Here is a 17,384-nt window from a genome sequence, read left to right as displayed (position 1 = left end):
CATCTTGTTTGATTTCTTTTTACTGGCTTGAGCCTCTTCGAACATGGACACTATGTGGGATAGTGTCTCCGCGATGTCGATGACACTGACTACCTCCTTTATGGTAGGAGCAACTTCTTGGGTGGTCGTGGCCTTCGATTCTCCATCTTGTTCCCGAGCTAGAGCGGAATCGACCTCTTGTCCACCTTCCCCGGTCTTCGCTTGCTCTCCTTCGCTGATGGTCGACCCATGAGCAATGAACTCAAGATCATCATCCTTATGGTAATCCTTGAGTCGGAAGAGGGAATCGGGGTCTGGTACCCTGCTTTGGTGTTCTTTTAGTTGCTATTCCAGACCCGAACATAAACTCTCTTATTCTTCACCTCCACATCCGAGGAGCCGAATGATTTCCTCTTTTTCTTTTTCTCTTCCTTTGAGGTAGCTCCGGGCTGGCCCGAAGCGGTGGGATCAACAAGCGAGGGTGAGGCATCATCCTCATCCAATGGTAGAAGCTCAGTGGTCTTGGCAAACCTAAGAAAAGGAAAAAGACTTAACAATATAAAAGTCAAGTATGTAAATGTAATTATTCGGGTAGAAGACTCACTATGGGAGTGGGCCTCCCACTTGCCCCTCGAGAGCTTGCGCCATTTGCTCTTAAAATAAGATATTTGTTTTCAAATCCTCTCTATCTAGTCCTTGAAGTGAGGGATTGCATTGGGAACATGGGAAACCGTTGCATAACGATAAACGCATGCAATTAGAAAAAGAACAAAAGGAAATAGCAAGCACTCGAGAAGGAGAAGACTTAGGGGATTAGTTTCACTTTTAAAGGAACGGCAGAAACTCGGGAGGAATGAGGTCTTCGACTTTCACCCGAACAAACCTCCCCTGCAAACCTCAATCTCGATCTTCATCTATACTCGAGAATGGAGGTTTACTTGCTTGACGAACGAGCTTGATCAGCTCCCCCGGAAGATTCAAGGGCTATAAAGAAGTAGGTGGTCAAGGGTGAATCGAGGTGCTTTTGTGTTGTTTACGAAGTGGAGGAGGAGGATTACGATCCTCCAAAAGGACGGGTGAATCTGCCTAAGGCAGACCTTGTACCTTTTGTAGAAGCCGAAGATTATGGGGTCTACCGAGGCGAGCGTGAAGGGGTAAGTGTAAACACTTAAATGTCCCTCCACGTGAGTGGTGATGTCCTCATTGGACCCGGGAGCGACCACTTCTTGCCCTCCTAGTTACAGTCCACCCGGACTGTGGGGAGTATATCTTCTGTGATGGAGGATATATACCTCCATACCCCCTTGCCCTGGTCTTGCTCACTGGAAGCCTTCTCGACTTCGATAGAACAACCCCCAGGAACGAAACTCTTCAAAGGAGGCTCCGGGCCCACCTCAGGAACGGACACCTCGACGTCCGCGGCTGGGTTGGAAGTTGAAGGGGCGGTTTGTTGAGGCACGGATTTGGAAGTTTCTGCCATCGAATTCTGGAAAATATAAACATTTGAAGAAAAATATGAAGATTTGAAGATGTGGATGAAGATATGAAGATCTGATTTGAAGGTTTGAAGATTTGAAGATGAAGATTTGAAGATCTGGAAAACGACGTATGAAGATTTGAAGAGTTTAGAGTTAAAGCGGAGAATTCAAGAGTAAATCAAACAGCTCTGAAATCCGAAAGTGAATAAGTGAAAAGGGGGTCGGAGTTTTTATAGAGGAAAAATGTAATTAGTGTGTGACGTTTCGCATTTAAGGACAGTCAACTGGTGGCTGAAATGTGTCCGAAGCCTGAACAACATGGCTGATGGGACGTTTCGCTGACCCGTTGACCCGATTGTAACTAACGAAGGAAGAAACCAAGATTAATTCATCGTTTCTCGTTGCTTCGATAAACCTACTCTCTGGAAAACGAGGGGACTATTTGTGTACGGATAAAATCGGAAAAAAAGTTTCTCTCGATTCCCCGGTGAGAGAATAAAGGGGAAGCATAGATCAACGAAATGATAATTGAGGTCGGGAGCCCCTCATATCGAGATCCGAGAATAGTGAACGATGTATTAAAGATCAGACACGGTAAGGCAACATGCCCCAGACTAAGTATGGCTCCTGTACCTCGGGAGATACGGTGGACGGTTATGCATGACAGATAGGGGGAGTGATGTTCGGCCTCAACTGGATTTTACGGCGCGAATCTCGTTCGTTGTTCGTTACAAATCAACAATTATAGGGAAAACAAGATTTTTGCCTTTTTAGGACTTGCACTAGGATTGAAACTCTCCTACTATATAAAAGGGAAGTTTTTCTTTGATCTGACACATTGTAACACACAATTCAAGGCAATAAAAAGCTTACTTTTGTCCCCTAGCTATTGTTCAAGGCATTGCCTGTTTGTTCTATTCTTTACTCACGATCGAGCTTGTACCTAGGGTCCGATCGAAGATGAATTTCACTGCTTAATCTAAGAACATGCTTGGTCATCATATTGCAGTTGGTTTGATCGTTTATTTTGCCTTTAATTCATCTATTTATTATTCTTAATTATTCGTATTGAATTAAATCACGTATCTTTTATACCGCGTACAAATTTAATTGTTACCCATTTTTGGAGTAAACAGAAACAACCATGAAATACAAAGTATAAATTATTGACTTTCAATTGTTTTCTTAAGCTTTGACTAAGCTGGATTATTTCATCTCATTGATTAATTACTTTTTCAGTAAATTAATTATCATAATCACTGTCCGTGATCAGCGTTTGCTTGAACTCAATCTCTTAATTCGTCTGTTCAGAGACAGTGGCAGGCAGCTTCGGTCGAATCCAATACCATTTAGTCTTAAATTTTATATTTGTCTTAAATTTATATATATAAGTTATAACCAATTAACTTAAAAAAACTAAAATGTCGAATGCATAAACTTTTAATTCTGACTCCGTCTCTTTTAAAAATATCTATGCCGCTAGTAGTTGTAAAGAACTCTTGGTTTTAAAGAACACATTGGATTTGATATTGGATTAATGAAATGACAAATGGAACGAAAGGAGTATGATTCAAAATGGATAATAATTATAATTCTTCAAATTAAAATCCGATATCATACTCATCTAATGTACATTATAACTATAAATTCATATATGAGGGACGTTGCTCAGTTGGTAAAGCACCTCCACTCACGATCGTTAGGTCCTGAGTTCGAGTCATATTGGAGTTGAAGTGTGGAAACACTATAGATCCTCATATAAATTCATACATGAGGGTTGCTCAGTTGGTAAAACACCTCCACCCACGACCGTTAGGTCCTGCGTTCGAGTCACATTGGAGTGGAAGTTAATTCAAAATAAATAAACTATTACTCTACTAGTATAAATGAAAGTGTACGTTTCCTTCAAACCTGCACCTCATGCTTGATACTGTGAGTTGTTATTTCTGAAATAGACAGCAAATTTCCCCCCATATTTTATTACAGCCGTAGAATAAATGAAAGTAGTTGCAAGCCAATTGGGAGTGAGCCCTTTCTCTCTAAAGGATGCACCTGCATTTCTCTTGTAAAGTCACAATCCTAAGCAGCAATGACCCTCCTCAGTGAGTAGGTGTGTCACTGTTTTGAGTACTCCATTGGAGTAGTAAATGATAAAAGTTTATACATATCGTGCATTTATTTGTTGTAAGAGTGTGTATATATATAGGGTGGCAATTTGAGCCAAAAGCCATTTAACACGCCTAATTTGGCCAAGGTTGGACTGGTCATTGACCCGCTCATTTTTTAAACTCAACTCATTTTGACCCAGCCTATCTCAGTCCATTTAAAATTGAGATGATTTTTAGCCCAAATTGATTCATGAGTAACTTTGCTAAAATATCTTTGAAATAATTCTTTTTTGTTTGATATGTTATATATGACCATAACAAAAGGAAAAAAAAAATTATTTGATGAAAAAACAATGTTAAGAAACAACACACATTAATTAAAACTTGATAGGAGTTAGACGGGTTGGGCTAAAATCTAAAATTTAACTTATCTTAACCCAACCTTATTTTCCTTATCTCTGAATTGTTTTTGTCATACAGGGAGAAATCAGTTTATTTTGTGATGCTGCTAGGTACAAGTTGCAGATCTCCCGCTACCTTTAGATCTCTTTATGTGCCTTGTAAAGTGGTTTAAAGTTTGTATGGTATGTCTTTATGTTTGGCTTACTTCCCCCTCCTTTTGTTATTCTAGAATTTTATAATATACATGATAGGGGTCCCTGTAAAACCCCATATTATATATAAAGAAAAAAATTTATGATTCAGTGCATCTTAACCTAAGTAATTGTTTGGCGAGTCATTGACCCCTTATTTATTGATTAAGCATATTTTCACCTGTCCAGTATAAGCTCAATCCGCCCATTTGATACCCATAATAGGAGATATGTTTGATTCATTGATTGGTGTATATTCTTCAACCTTTCAAAAGACAATGTTGTTAATGGCGTCGAGACTCATTCCTGGACGAGATAAGTGCTATTAGAGGTGTACATAAGTCGGTTGGTTCGATTTTTATCAAAACTGAACCAACCAATTATATCGGCTTTGATTGTTTCAGTTTTGTCGGGTTTGTCGGAATTTTTTGTTACATGAATATTACTTTAAACTTACTTTGTTAGAGTTATAAATAAAGTTTTGATAAGTGTATATATGTTTTAAAAATTGACAAGCATATGATCTATTAAAATAATCTTATGGGAGAATTCTTTTTGTGACACATGATAGTTATTTTCTTAGTCGAACAATAATTTTTTGTTGATGTACGCTTTCAAGCTTAATCAAATTTTTATACAAAAATCAATATGAAACCTAATTATAATATGTTCATCTTATTTTAAAAATTACCAATAAAATACCATTTCAAATTCGAAAAAAAACATTAGAGTTTAATAGATCTTGACATATCGAAAAAGATATAAGAGTTCAATATATCTTGACATATGAATATGGAAGAACAAGGAGATTGATGCATTTAAATAACACTTGATAAGAAAGTGTGATACAAGTTAGAATCAGTCATTATCTAAAATAAATAAAATTAAATGCACTTTATAGTTCTATTAAATATTACATCTCATGAGATGATCACAAATATTTCTAGATATTTTTTAAAGAAAATTCTATATAAAGTTATAAAAGTAAATATAAAAATTATATATTTATACATACTCTTTTGATAGACTAAGATCATTACTGTAACAATCAAATACAATACAATATAATGCAATATAATACTAACGGTAAATGCATAATATCTAGCTTTTTTGTTGTATTGTATTTATATTTCTCCCTCCAGTTCACAATAAGTGACCAGTTTTCTTTTAGCACGCCCATTAAGAAAATGCTAAATCCTATATAAGAATATCTAGTATGACTAAACTACCCTTATTAAATATTGGTAACATAGTTATAGTGAGGAGTGAGAAAACTTTTTAGTGATATGCACATAAGGGTAAAAGAGTAAAAATAAATTGAATTTTTTCTTGATTACCTAACTGGACACTTATTTTGAACCAAAATGAAAAAGTAAACTGGTCACTTGTTGTGAACCCTAGGGAGTAATTGCTAATAGGACAAGATAGAATATTATTATCCTGTCAATTTATTTTATAATATGTTATCCAATTTTAGCAATCTTATGGGACCCTGTCTTCAGATAGCAGATCGAAGATATTTATTACTTGTCTACTTCTTGATTTCATTGCGAGCAATATATTCCATAAAATTACAAAAGGTGGAAAAGAAAAAACAAAACATGAAATCGTACCGAACGAAAAAGGGAGAAGAATCAGAAATCCAAACTTGGAAATACATGTTTCAAACAATTTTCAATCACTTGTTTTCTCTTTTAACTTCTAATTCTTCGAAAAAATATTATTTATTGTTTGATAGCAAAATCAAGTGTAGGACGCAAGGCTTGGACCAAACTATAATAAGTAACTTGAATTGGGTGGACTGAACCCAAAATATATGTTGTGAAGGATCATCGCAAACAATTGACTTTGGATTGCAGAGAATTGAAAGTTCAACAAGTCCACTTCCACAACAGCCCTTGGTCACTTCAGTAAGACCTGCAAAAATTATAGGCATGGTCTTAATTACGAAGACGACAACAACTACAACAACAACGATTCAGTAAAATTTTACAAGTGGGCTCTGGGGAGGACAGTATGTACGCAGACCTTTACCTCTACCCAGAGGGGGTAGAGAGGCTGTTTCCGATAGACCTTTGACTCAAGAAGACGAAAAGAGATAATATATCAGTACCATCAACAAAAACCATAAAAATAATAACACAACACAAGAACCAGTAAATAAAAGGAAAGCAAACAATAACTAGTAAATAAGGCTCGACACTATAAAAATAGAAGAGTAGTATGAACCAAGAGGGGTTGCTCTGATGGTAAGCAACCTCCACTTCTAACCAAGAGGTTGTGTTCGAGTCTCCCCAAGAGCAAGGTGGGAAGTTCTTGGAGGGAAGGATGCCAGGGGTTTATTTGGAAACAGCCTCTTACTGGAAACACAACATTGGCGGTCTTAATTAGGAAGAGTTTAGCTTATATACATTGACATTGTATAAAAATTTTACACTACCAGATCAAACTAAGGGGATCTAAAATTTAACCTTTATGGGTTCAGAGTTCGAAAGTACCGCAAAGCATTTGATTTGTTGGGGTTTCAAAGTCAATTGTTTATATTATTTAAAAATATTTTAACACATATATAAGTCCAAGCCAAATGTGATGATTCACCATGTCATCACGCCACATAGGTACCATTTTCCATATATTAATGCCATGCGGAAGCTTATATAGGAGAAATACTAGTATTTGTGAGAAGATTCTAGAGAAGTATGAAACATTTCTTTTGGAAGACCCTAGATCCCTATGAATTTGCTAGGAAAGTCCTTGGAATCTTCTAGGTTTATAGAGAATTCTAGAGAAAGCCTTTAACTTGTAAATATTAAGGACTTGTGTAAGAATTAATATTTACATACTAGTCCCTAGGAGATTGGTATATAAAGAGGGCATTCATTGTAATTCACCAAGAAAACAATTCAAATTTTCAGCTTCCTTCAGCAATTCTCTTGTGTTGTTTTTAACATTTTCTTAGCGATCTTGAGTGTAGTAAGGCTAACTTGGCATAACAAGAACGTGAGCAAATTGTGTAAGTTCGTGAGCGAGTTGTCAAGCCACACGTATACTTAATTAAAGGCTAAGGACATGACACAAAAACTAAGCTAGCGTTTGGCCATAGATTCCCAAATTTGTTTTGAAAAAGCTGATGTGGGTGAAGTTTGGTTTGAAGATGAAAATATGTTTGGACATAAGTTTTCAAAACATATTTTACTTTTTTTTAAAAAAAAAAAAAACATGAAACATGACTTATATCCACAAGTTCTAAAAACTATCACAAATACCCAATAGAACCTTTATCAATAACATTCATTATTCAAACCATAGTCCTAAACATAAATTAATTTTGTGCAATTATCATTTTTATTTGAACTACATAATACACTATCAAATGATCGAGAAGACGAAGCAGCATTGTTACAAAATAATAAATGATGAGCTATTTTATAAAATACAAAAGTTTGTCAATTTTTAAAAAATGTAGTAGTGATATTTTGGGCCAAAACGAGCTAGTTTTGGGATTCGGGTTTTGGGAATTTGCCAAAACTGTAGATAAAATTTTTGGCCAAACATGTATTTGCCAAAAAACCCAAATATATTTTGGTCAAATCTATGGTCAAACGGGTCCTAAGTAGCGTATAATGTGTTCGGATAAACTCAATAATTATACTCTATATCCGTCGGTCCCTTATGCAACTCTGGTTATAATAAGTGAAATTAGTAACTTATATTAGACAGACAACTTGCTACGACTGATTAAATTAAAATTTTGGGCGCTCACCATATTTAGCTGGATTTCGTATCATGTCGTTTAAAGGATTATAGATATCGAGGTAGAATAATTTTGTGTTATGAATTTGCATAGTCTTTAGTAAATGCTGAAGAACCGAGTTATACTCTCTTGCAACAGCAGAGTACGACTCAACACATTGGCGGGGTTGAAGTGCGCTGCCGGAATTTATCGTGATGACCACCGGCAAACACCCGAATGGCGGAACTCTGGCGACGGCGATCGTTCGAGCTCCCTCGTTCATCAAACCCTAGAACAATTTACATAAAGTTTGTTTATACTACAAATTATAAATATAAATATCAAACCGATAAATTTTACAAATGGTCATATAATTATGATTTTTTTTCACCAAAATCATATAATTTTATTCTCACACAAAAATTATAAAACTTTCACTAACTCACATTAAAATCATAGTGACCAAAAAACATAGTAATTTTCGGAGCATTTTCTTATTTCATGTTTTTTTTTATTTTTTTATTTTCAGACTAATAAATAATAATTTAATTAAAATAGGAGAAACATATATTTTTAGCCGCTCCAAAAATAATAGCCGATAAATTTATATTTTTATATATTATATAAATTTAATATACATATTCTATATATTTTTTGTTTAGCGAATGCAATTAGTTTCGGCCGATCGGTCATTTTTATATCTTTTTCTTTAAAATAAGAATGACCCAACCCACCCAACCCAATACCCATATACATATATTAGAATAATACTAAAAATAAAGTCTTCCCCCCATACAAAGGAATGCATGTGATTTTGACAAAAAAAGAAAAGAAATAAAATGTATAATTAGAGAGCACTTGAAACAAAAATGCTATAAATTTGAATGAAAATCTTGAAAATAAAAATAAAAGATAGAAGTGCCGTACTTTGAAAGATTTATTTTTAGTATTATTTTAATTTATATATAAGTGTATTTATGATTTTTGTGTGAGACATCAAAATTATATGACTTTGATAAAAACAAAAGCCATAGTTATATAACTATTTGTGAAATTTACACATTGATATACCATTTGAATTTTCAAAAGCTATACAGTATAGAAATTCATTTTATCTTGAATACTGAATGATCAAATTAGTCCAAAAATATTAAGTTCCTTGACCACAGCCGAATCGTCAGATTTATATTTGGTGGATTCAATCTTCGTAATTTTTAATATTAAATTTATTGTTCTTTTGAAAATTATGATTTTCAATTTAACATTTGAAAACTATATATATACATATATAGTTAATTTAAAACAATTACATGGCTTTAAATTATGAGAAAAAGACTTACCTGGACAAATTGCTGCAGCAATTGCAGTAAGAATTGCTGGTAGGCAGAGATTTTATAGGTTTGTCTTCGATATGGGGTATTATAATAGTTTACAACGAAATCATTTGTCCCTGCACTTATAATAAATGTTGCTTTGCTTATTAGCAATTTTGTCTTTTCTTTCCCTATTGCATTTTCAAGTCTCCTTTTATATTCTCTGAAATATTCCAGCTGCTTTTGCAATGGTATTACACCCTGCAAATCATCAAACCACCAATCTTGTCAATATTTCGTGAAATTATGTAAAGTACGTGTATATTATTTTGACCAGGTGATGCATGAAAGAGCTACGCCATCCATTCCAATTTATTAGGTGATGTTTGACCGAATACGAAAATTAAAAAAAAAAAGATTTTTTTATAGTTTATGGTTAAAACGAGATATAAATATTTGTATGACTATAAATAAACACATTAAGGATAAAATAAAAAGTTTAACGTAAAATTATTACTAAAAATATGAAAAATTCTTGTTCTAAACTCAGTAAAAAGAAAAGAGTATCACATAAATTGTGATGCAGGAAAATCTACTTATTACTCCCTCCGTTTCAATTTATGTGAACTTATTTGACTGGGCACAAAGTTTAAGAAAAGAGAGAAGACTTTTGATTTTGTGGTATAAAATAAGGCACATATATTTTGTGTGGCTATAAATCATTGTGTAAAGGTAAATTATCTCCAAATAAGAAAATGAGTGTATTATTCAAGTCTGAGTTCCACTTATGCGCGTCAGGTAATGTCAGAGTTCCTCTTATTCTTCTTTGAGAAAAAGAGTCAGATTTACCCCGCTAGTTTTAAATATTATTAATATTAATTCTCCGTCATACTTTTGAGATACATACACCCCTACCATTAGCATATTATTCAAATCTACCCATATTTTTAATGGAGATCCACATAGCCTGACCTTTTGATAAGATTAATGCTACGTGGCATGCCACTTCAGTACCCTAACCCCATTTTAACCATTTTCCCTTCTTCTTTTGATATTGTGCAATGGCCTGAACCTATAAAAATTACTTAGTAGAACTTTTCCGTGGTATTTTGCATAGAAGTACTATTCTTAGCATGACAATTCCCAAATCGCACCTTATTACTACAAAGCTGATAATTGGTTACTTTAGCCACATTATTACGACTTCCTCTGTCCTAATTTATGCAGTACAATTCGAATTTTGTGGATAAATTTTCAAAATTTTGACTATGAATTAGGGAATAAAATCTTTGTATTTTTTGAAATATATATATTTGAAACTATGTAAAAAGTATTACTATAAGTCAAGAGAGACGCACGCTTAGTTGAGCAGTGAGAGGATCAAAGCCGGAGCTACCGGAGGCGAAACTAACTCCGGTCATGAGCTCCTCCGAGCTAAGACTTGGGTCCAAATAGGGTGGCACAAAATCTTTGATTCCCACGTATGAAACTGTTACAAAGACAGACAACATGGTTAAAATAAGGACTTAGCTTATATCAACTTACTCTAATGAAAATTTTACATATCAACGTAGCGTAATCTGTTATAATATATATATATATATACATACATACATAGAGAGAGGAAAATTGAACTCAATAAAAAGAAAGTACATAAGTTAAATGCAATGCAGTTTAGAAATTTTCTTCACACGATCAATATTGTAGTTTAACCTATTATAGCAGATTAGTGTCCCTTTTTATCAGGTTTCCAATTAATGCATATCATATAAATTTACTTGTAGTTAAAATTTGAGTGACTTGGTTGAGTAAACAATTTTTACGTTTTCAATGCATAAAACTTAAACTAAAAAAGAAAGGAAGAATTTTACTTCTATGTACTAATAGTATGTACAATTTTAATACCATCAAGTTAAAATGACCTATAACAGTTAACATTATGCCTTGCAACCAGAGACGGACCTAGAATTTGAAGATACCGGGGCACCACTATCTTAACATAGTCATGATACATACTAATTACTAGCTACAAAGTTTAGCGTGCAATTCTCTTAAAACTTGATCATTATGCTAAGTTTCAGTTCTTCGCTTTGGGAGAAGTAAATTTTACATTTTTTTAAAGAGTCGTTCAAACAAAAGTAATAGGAGATGAGGGGCGAAAACTAAAGAAAAAAAGAAGGAAATATGGTCCAATGACTTTTTGATCAGGGGTAAATCAAAAGAAAAAATGTGATTGGGGCAGAAACTATTAGGAAAAAAATCCGAAAAAGGAAGAAACCTAGGTTGATAAGTCGTTCAAATAAAAGCAAATGAAATATACGGGCATTGTTGGAGCTGGAGTTGAACCTTTGTCATCCAACAAAAAAGAAGCACTAAACTGCGGATATGATCACCAGTGCCCCCAGTCCAACTCTGAGTATTAGGGTGCCTTATTAAATACATATGTATACTGAATTTTTCTCGAGAGCGGTAACGGGTGTCTGTGACCCTTCTGACATGTAGATAGGTCCACCTCTGTTTGCAATAATAATTCACTATTTATAGAGATTCTAATTAGATAACACATAAAATATAGTTTATAACCTGTTATAACCAGTTAAAATTTACCAATATAATTTGTGATGAGTCGGCCAGAGGCGGATTCAGGATTTAAAGGTGGCGGGTACCAAAATTTCCTTTAATGTACATCTTATAATAACTACTAATATATAGTTTGTTCGGAACGTTTGTCAGGTTCATTTTTTTAGTTTATTTGTGCAATTTAATAAGCACTTTATTTGCAAATATAAAAATTACATCAATTTTTCAGACCCTACTTATGGAATTTCATTGGGTATATATGTTATTATTGTTGTATAAAAATTACATTTCAGGAATTAAGAAGCAAAAATAATTAACATTTTAAAGAAGGAATCACACTTTTATTATTAATAATACAAATAAAATCAATATTTTCACTAGGGAACTATGTTTTATTGTATACTAAACATAAATTTGCACAAGTAAAATAAAATCTTTAATAAGGGAACTCCACTGATCAGAATAAGGAAAAAGAAATCTTCAATAGATAAATTATACCCCATAAGTAAATGCAGAATTAGATAAACTACGAGATCTCAAAACTTAAAATAATAAATATAATGATTGCGAAATATTCATCATAATTTATTACTAAAGAGAGTTAAATTGTATTTAACAATCATAGAATAACACAAATTTTCATGTTATAATAAAAAATAAATTATAAATTAATATTGACCTCAATCTGAATATCAAAACCCAAGTTTTTTTTTTATTTTGAAAGAAGAAAACTAAAAGATTTGAGAATAAGAGAAATGTTTATATTATGAAATTTTAAACTTTGGAGGCTCTTTTTTGAGTGTTCTTGCTAAATATCACAAATAAAGTAATAGAATAAAGGGGGAAAAATAAAAATAATAAACAACAAATAAGAAATTAGGAGGTAGCCAAAAAGGAAAATGACTGGGATAAAAGAAATAAAAAGCGCAACGAAAAAGGAAAGTCAGACAAGGTTCAAGATAAATTCGAACATGAATTTTACACACAAGAAAAGCTTTCGAAAAGGTCTACCAGTCATGACACCTATGTCTAGTTTGTGGATGGGGTGACAGGATCATATATTTAACCTAATTTAAATTTTTTTATACATAAATATATAATAATTTTACCAACCGAGCGGGTGTCATACCACCCCACCCAGAAGGGTGGATCCGCCCCTGGAGTCGGCCATTGGTGAACCTTCCTGTAGGTTTGTGGTTTACAAAGTCCCTTCCATAGGGTGCAAATTTGCACTTAGAAAGAGTGTTTATGTAGTTGTTATTCCCTGAATCAACCGTAGAATCTCCGAACACTAAAACAGCTGAAACTGAATTGTTGAACTGCAACTTATTATTATCATGAGTAAATGTTCGAGCTTGAGCTCTGACTTCTGAAATGATAATGAGAAGAATGGCCAAGAAGAGAATAACATGCTGGAGAAACTTACAAGGAGAAGGCATTGTGGCTAAATATTTGAAAAGCAGTTGAGGAATTCATGAGCTTTTGAGTTGTTTATATATGTAAAAAAAAGAATCAAATCGTACCATCTCTATAATAGATAAATGCCTCTTTTTCTCCCGAAATTGTTTAAGGGAAAAAATATGTTGTGTATAGTAATAATAGCAGTGGACACTATTGCAGTTGGCGATATGAACATATTTAATAGCAAAGGTAGGATCGAGGATCGAGCTGTGCAATTTGCGCTCCAACAAATTTGGTCTAAGCCCATACTTATTTTAATATAGGTAAAAGGTCTTGTTTTGCGCCAACGCTTTTTAAAACACTGCATACGAAACGTTTTACTTTGCTCTTCTAATTGTTCAGGCTACCTTTTATTTATAGCTAGTGGTGGCAAAATTGATTAAAAAAATAATTATTCATCCATATCTATATTATATTAAAAGAAAAGTAGTATGCATTGTGATTAAGCTAAGTGACAAGCTAAAATGAAGCCACTTGGCAATTTTAGGACAACATTAATAACTAAAAATTATATATAGAAACATAATTAATAGAAGTAGTTTAATGAATCTTATACATAATCTAAATAGATCTTAGACAAATCTAATCTATATATCTATAATTAAATTTATATGTATATTTGTATCTATATCTATATCTATATCTATATTTATATTTATATATTGATCTACTCATAGATTTTTTTCTATATTAGCTAGAAATATTGAGGTGAAAAATTAATTAAAAACTATAATAGAAAAAAATTAAAATATATAAAGACGTAAATTGAGATAACCTATAACTATTTATACTTTGGAGTAAGTAAAATAAAAATAAATTTACTTAAGATATTAAGGATTTATTGAGTTTAAAAATTAAATAATTTCAAGCAGTAAAATAAGATCTTACTTAAAGTATACAAATTATTTATAAGGTAAGAGAAAAATTAAATAATTTAACAAAAGATATTTTAATAACAAGAATAATAAATTCATATTAGTACTGATAAATCGTGCAAACGAATATTTTATACGTAAATATTACTAAAACATCTAGATATAATGTGTCGAATAATTAAGAAAATATTTTTCTATGATTATATTTGAATTAAGTTCAGTTAGTTTAAATTTGAAAGCATAACATAATTTTTTGAAAATATAGTCCAATTAGGAAAATAGAATGATAAAAATTATTTGAATTTGAGATGAGAAAGTTTTTAAATTTTTATCTATATTATATTAGAATGAGTGTGGTAAAAATACATACTAAATTCAAATAGGCTAATAAAAATTCACATGACAATGTAATAATATTAGGTATTGAATAATATAAAATAAAAAATAAAGACTAAATAGAGAAAAAAATAAAAATTCAGGTTTTTATCAAAGGAAAAAGGTTAAACTTATTTAAATTTGAGATGAGAAAGTTTTTTATATAATACTAAGAAAAGTCATAATATTTGTCCACATAACTCAAGTCTAATAGTTAAAATGAAAAACTAAAAAAATTGAACAATAAAAATAAATTAGAGAGAATGTAAGGACATTTATAAATCATAAGTTTAGAAAATAAAATAAAATAAATATACAATACTTAAAATATTATTAAATTTTCTAGCAATATTTAAAATTTTCGAGCAATGTTTTTAAAACAAAATAAATATTTATTTCATAATTAAAAAAATTATATATTTATCTTATATTATTAAAGAAAAGTAGTTGATAATGATATTAAATAAATTTACAAGTTAACGAAAAGCCACATAAAATGTAATTAGACTATATATTAGATTAAAAAAATAGCAAAATTATGTTAAATTATTAGAAATTTACTATTAGAAATTAAAAGAAAAGATTATTTGAATTTGAGATTAGAAAGTTCTTAAAACTACAATGTGAATGCTCAAATTATGGATAATACCACAAAATTGAAGTCTTACTTATGAAAAATAAAAAAATAATAAAAAATAAAATTTTTAAATTACAAAATAAATTTCTAATATAGGTAATTTTACAAAAATTAAATTTGTATCTTAAAACTAAAAAAGAAAGAAAATTTATGTAAAGAAATAAAATGACAGTGAAAATATTATTACAACATTTAGATATAATATGTTCAAACAATTAAGAAAATATTTTTCTATGATTAATATCTGAATCGAATGCAGTTAGTTTGAGTTTGAATGCATAGCATATTTTTTTTAAAAATATGGTTCATTTTAGAAAATAGAATGATAAGAATTATTTGAATTTGAGATGAGATTATTTTTTTGTTTTTTAAATATTACGTAAAGAACTAAAATAACAGTAAAAATATTACTGCCATAACTATAAATAATGTGTTCAAACAACGAAGAATTTTTTTTCTATGATTAAATAAAATTTTAAAAATACAAAATAAATTTCTACTATTGATAATCTTACTAATGAAAATTAAAAATTAAATTGTATCTTATAGCTAAAAAAGAAAGAAAATTTAACTGCATCTAATACAAAATTAATTATAAGAGAACTCAATACATTTGGAACATGATAATCAAATAACTTATGTATTAATATTTTTAATTAATTAAGACTTACAATTTAAAATAAAATATGACATTATTTTGGCTCTACGTAAAACATTAATATAAAAACTAATTAACATATGTAGTAGGGAAGAGAATGTACATAAAAATAAAATAGAGATAGTGTGAGGAAACTTATACTTTAAATTAATTTAAAAATAGATAAAATAAAATAAATAAATTATATTTAAAAATATTACTGATAAATTTAAATAATTAAAATATTATGATTAAATATTAAATAATACATTAACTATAAGAAAAGAACAAAAAAAAGAATTTATGTAAAAGTGATGTGATGAATAAGATATATTTGACTTCCAGATAAAAATAAAGTGATAATAAGAATTTTGTTAAGATAATATGATCTAATGTGCTCGAACAAGATAGATCACAATATGACATGTTTAGTATTCTTTAATATCGACAGCGGAACGAAATACAAGTACCAAAATCAAGGGGTTAGGTTGCTACAAGTATATATTAAAAAGATTGGTTGTTCACTATGAGATTTGAACAATAATTTCATATCACGTTTCATAATTAAATTCTCATGTTATATAATTTTTATCTGAGAGGTTTATATTTTAAGGTTATTTGTATATGATTCAAACAACCTACATCGCAATTTAAAATGAATTATCTGCGTATCGCGCGGGTACTGATACTAGTTATTCACTAAAAAATGAGTTTGATAATGAACATTTTAAAAAAGAGTTAAATATAGATAAGATCTATGTTAACCACTTAAAAAATAGATACAAAAATGGATAACATAGGTATAACTTTTACATTTGCAAAGAATCAAATTGGGTGTTCCACAAATTTGGGAGACTATCCATATTTTCCACCAGTTAATCTATTTTCTATCAATATTAAATATAGACGGATCAGATATTTTATCCGTTTTTACATTACCCATTTTAACCCACACATATCCGACCCAACCCAACCCGATCCGCTCGGTTACACCCCTTACATATGGTTGAAGGTCTAATATATTGTAACTACATGTTGAAATTAGGAAAGAAAAATTTGAGATAAATATTTGTAGAAAAGGATTAATTCAAATTCATTGATGCACACAGGATTTAAAATCCCATAGAGTTGAGTGGTGACTATCTCCTAACGGCAGCCTACCGAATTTTAGACTCCTTTTTTCATACTCAATTGGTATCCTGCATAAATACTATGGAATTGAAATGCAATTATATCTTTAATTTCTAGCTGCCTAAAAAAAGTATTCAAAAATTAGATAATTGTATAAGCCTACAGGCCAACTTTAGGTATGTAGTTAATTCTCATAGCGTTGGGGGTTCTTAAACCGAATTACCCAAGACATAATTTTTATATTTAAATTTCATAAAAAACATTTTCTTTGACTCATATAATATGATTTTATTCTTGATGGCTTGAGATATTGTGTTTAATTACGTTACTATGATTTTTTCGTAAAATTTTAATTTCTCTTTAATTTTACAGTATTTGTAACAAGTTTCATTTTTTCCTTTTTATAATTTTTTTTATTCTTTATGTTACAGTACTAATACTGAGGTTTCGAGGAGTGGTAACATTAATGATAAATATTCTTTCA

At 30.9% G+C, this 17,384-nt stretch overlaps 1 pseudogene; it reads right to left on the bottom strand.

Annotated features, from left to right (window-relative positions):
• Positions 1–5,882: 5,882 nt before the first annotated feature.
• Positions 5,883–13,223, bottom strand: LOC107774071 (GDSL esterase/lipase At5g45960-like; annotated as a pseudogene).
• Positions 13,224–17,384: the final 4,161 nt, after the last annotated feature.

This window comes from Nicotiana tabacum, chromosome 1 (assembly GCF_000715075.1).
Source record: "Nicotiana tabacum cultivar K326 chromosome 1, ASM71507v2, whole genome shotgun sequence".
In the NCBI taxonomy this organism is placed as follows: Eukaryota; Viridiplantae; Streptophyta; class Magnoliopsida; order Solanales; family Solanaceae; genus Nicotiana; species Nicotiana tabacum.
This window is presented reverse-complemented; position numbering and strand designations above follow the sequence as displayed.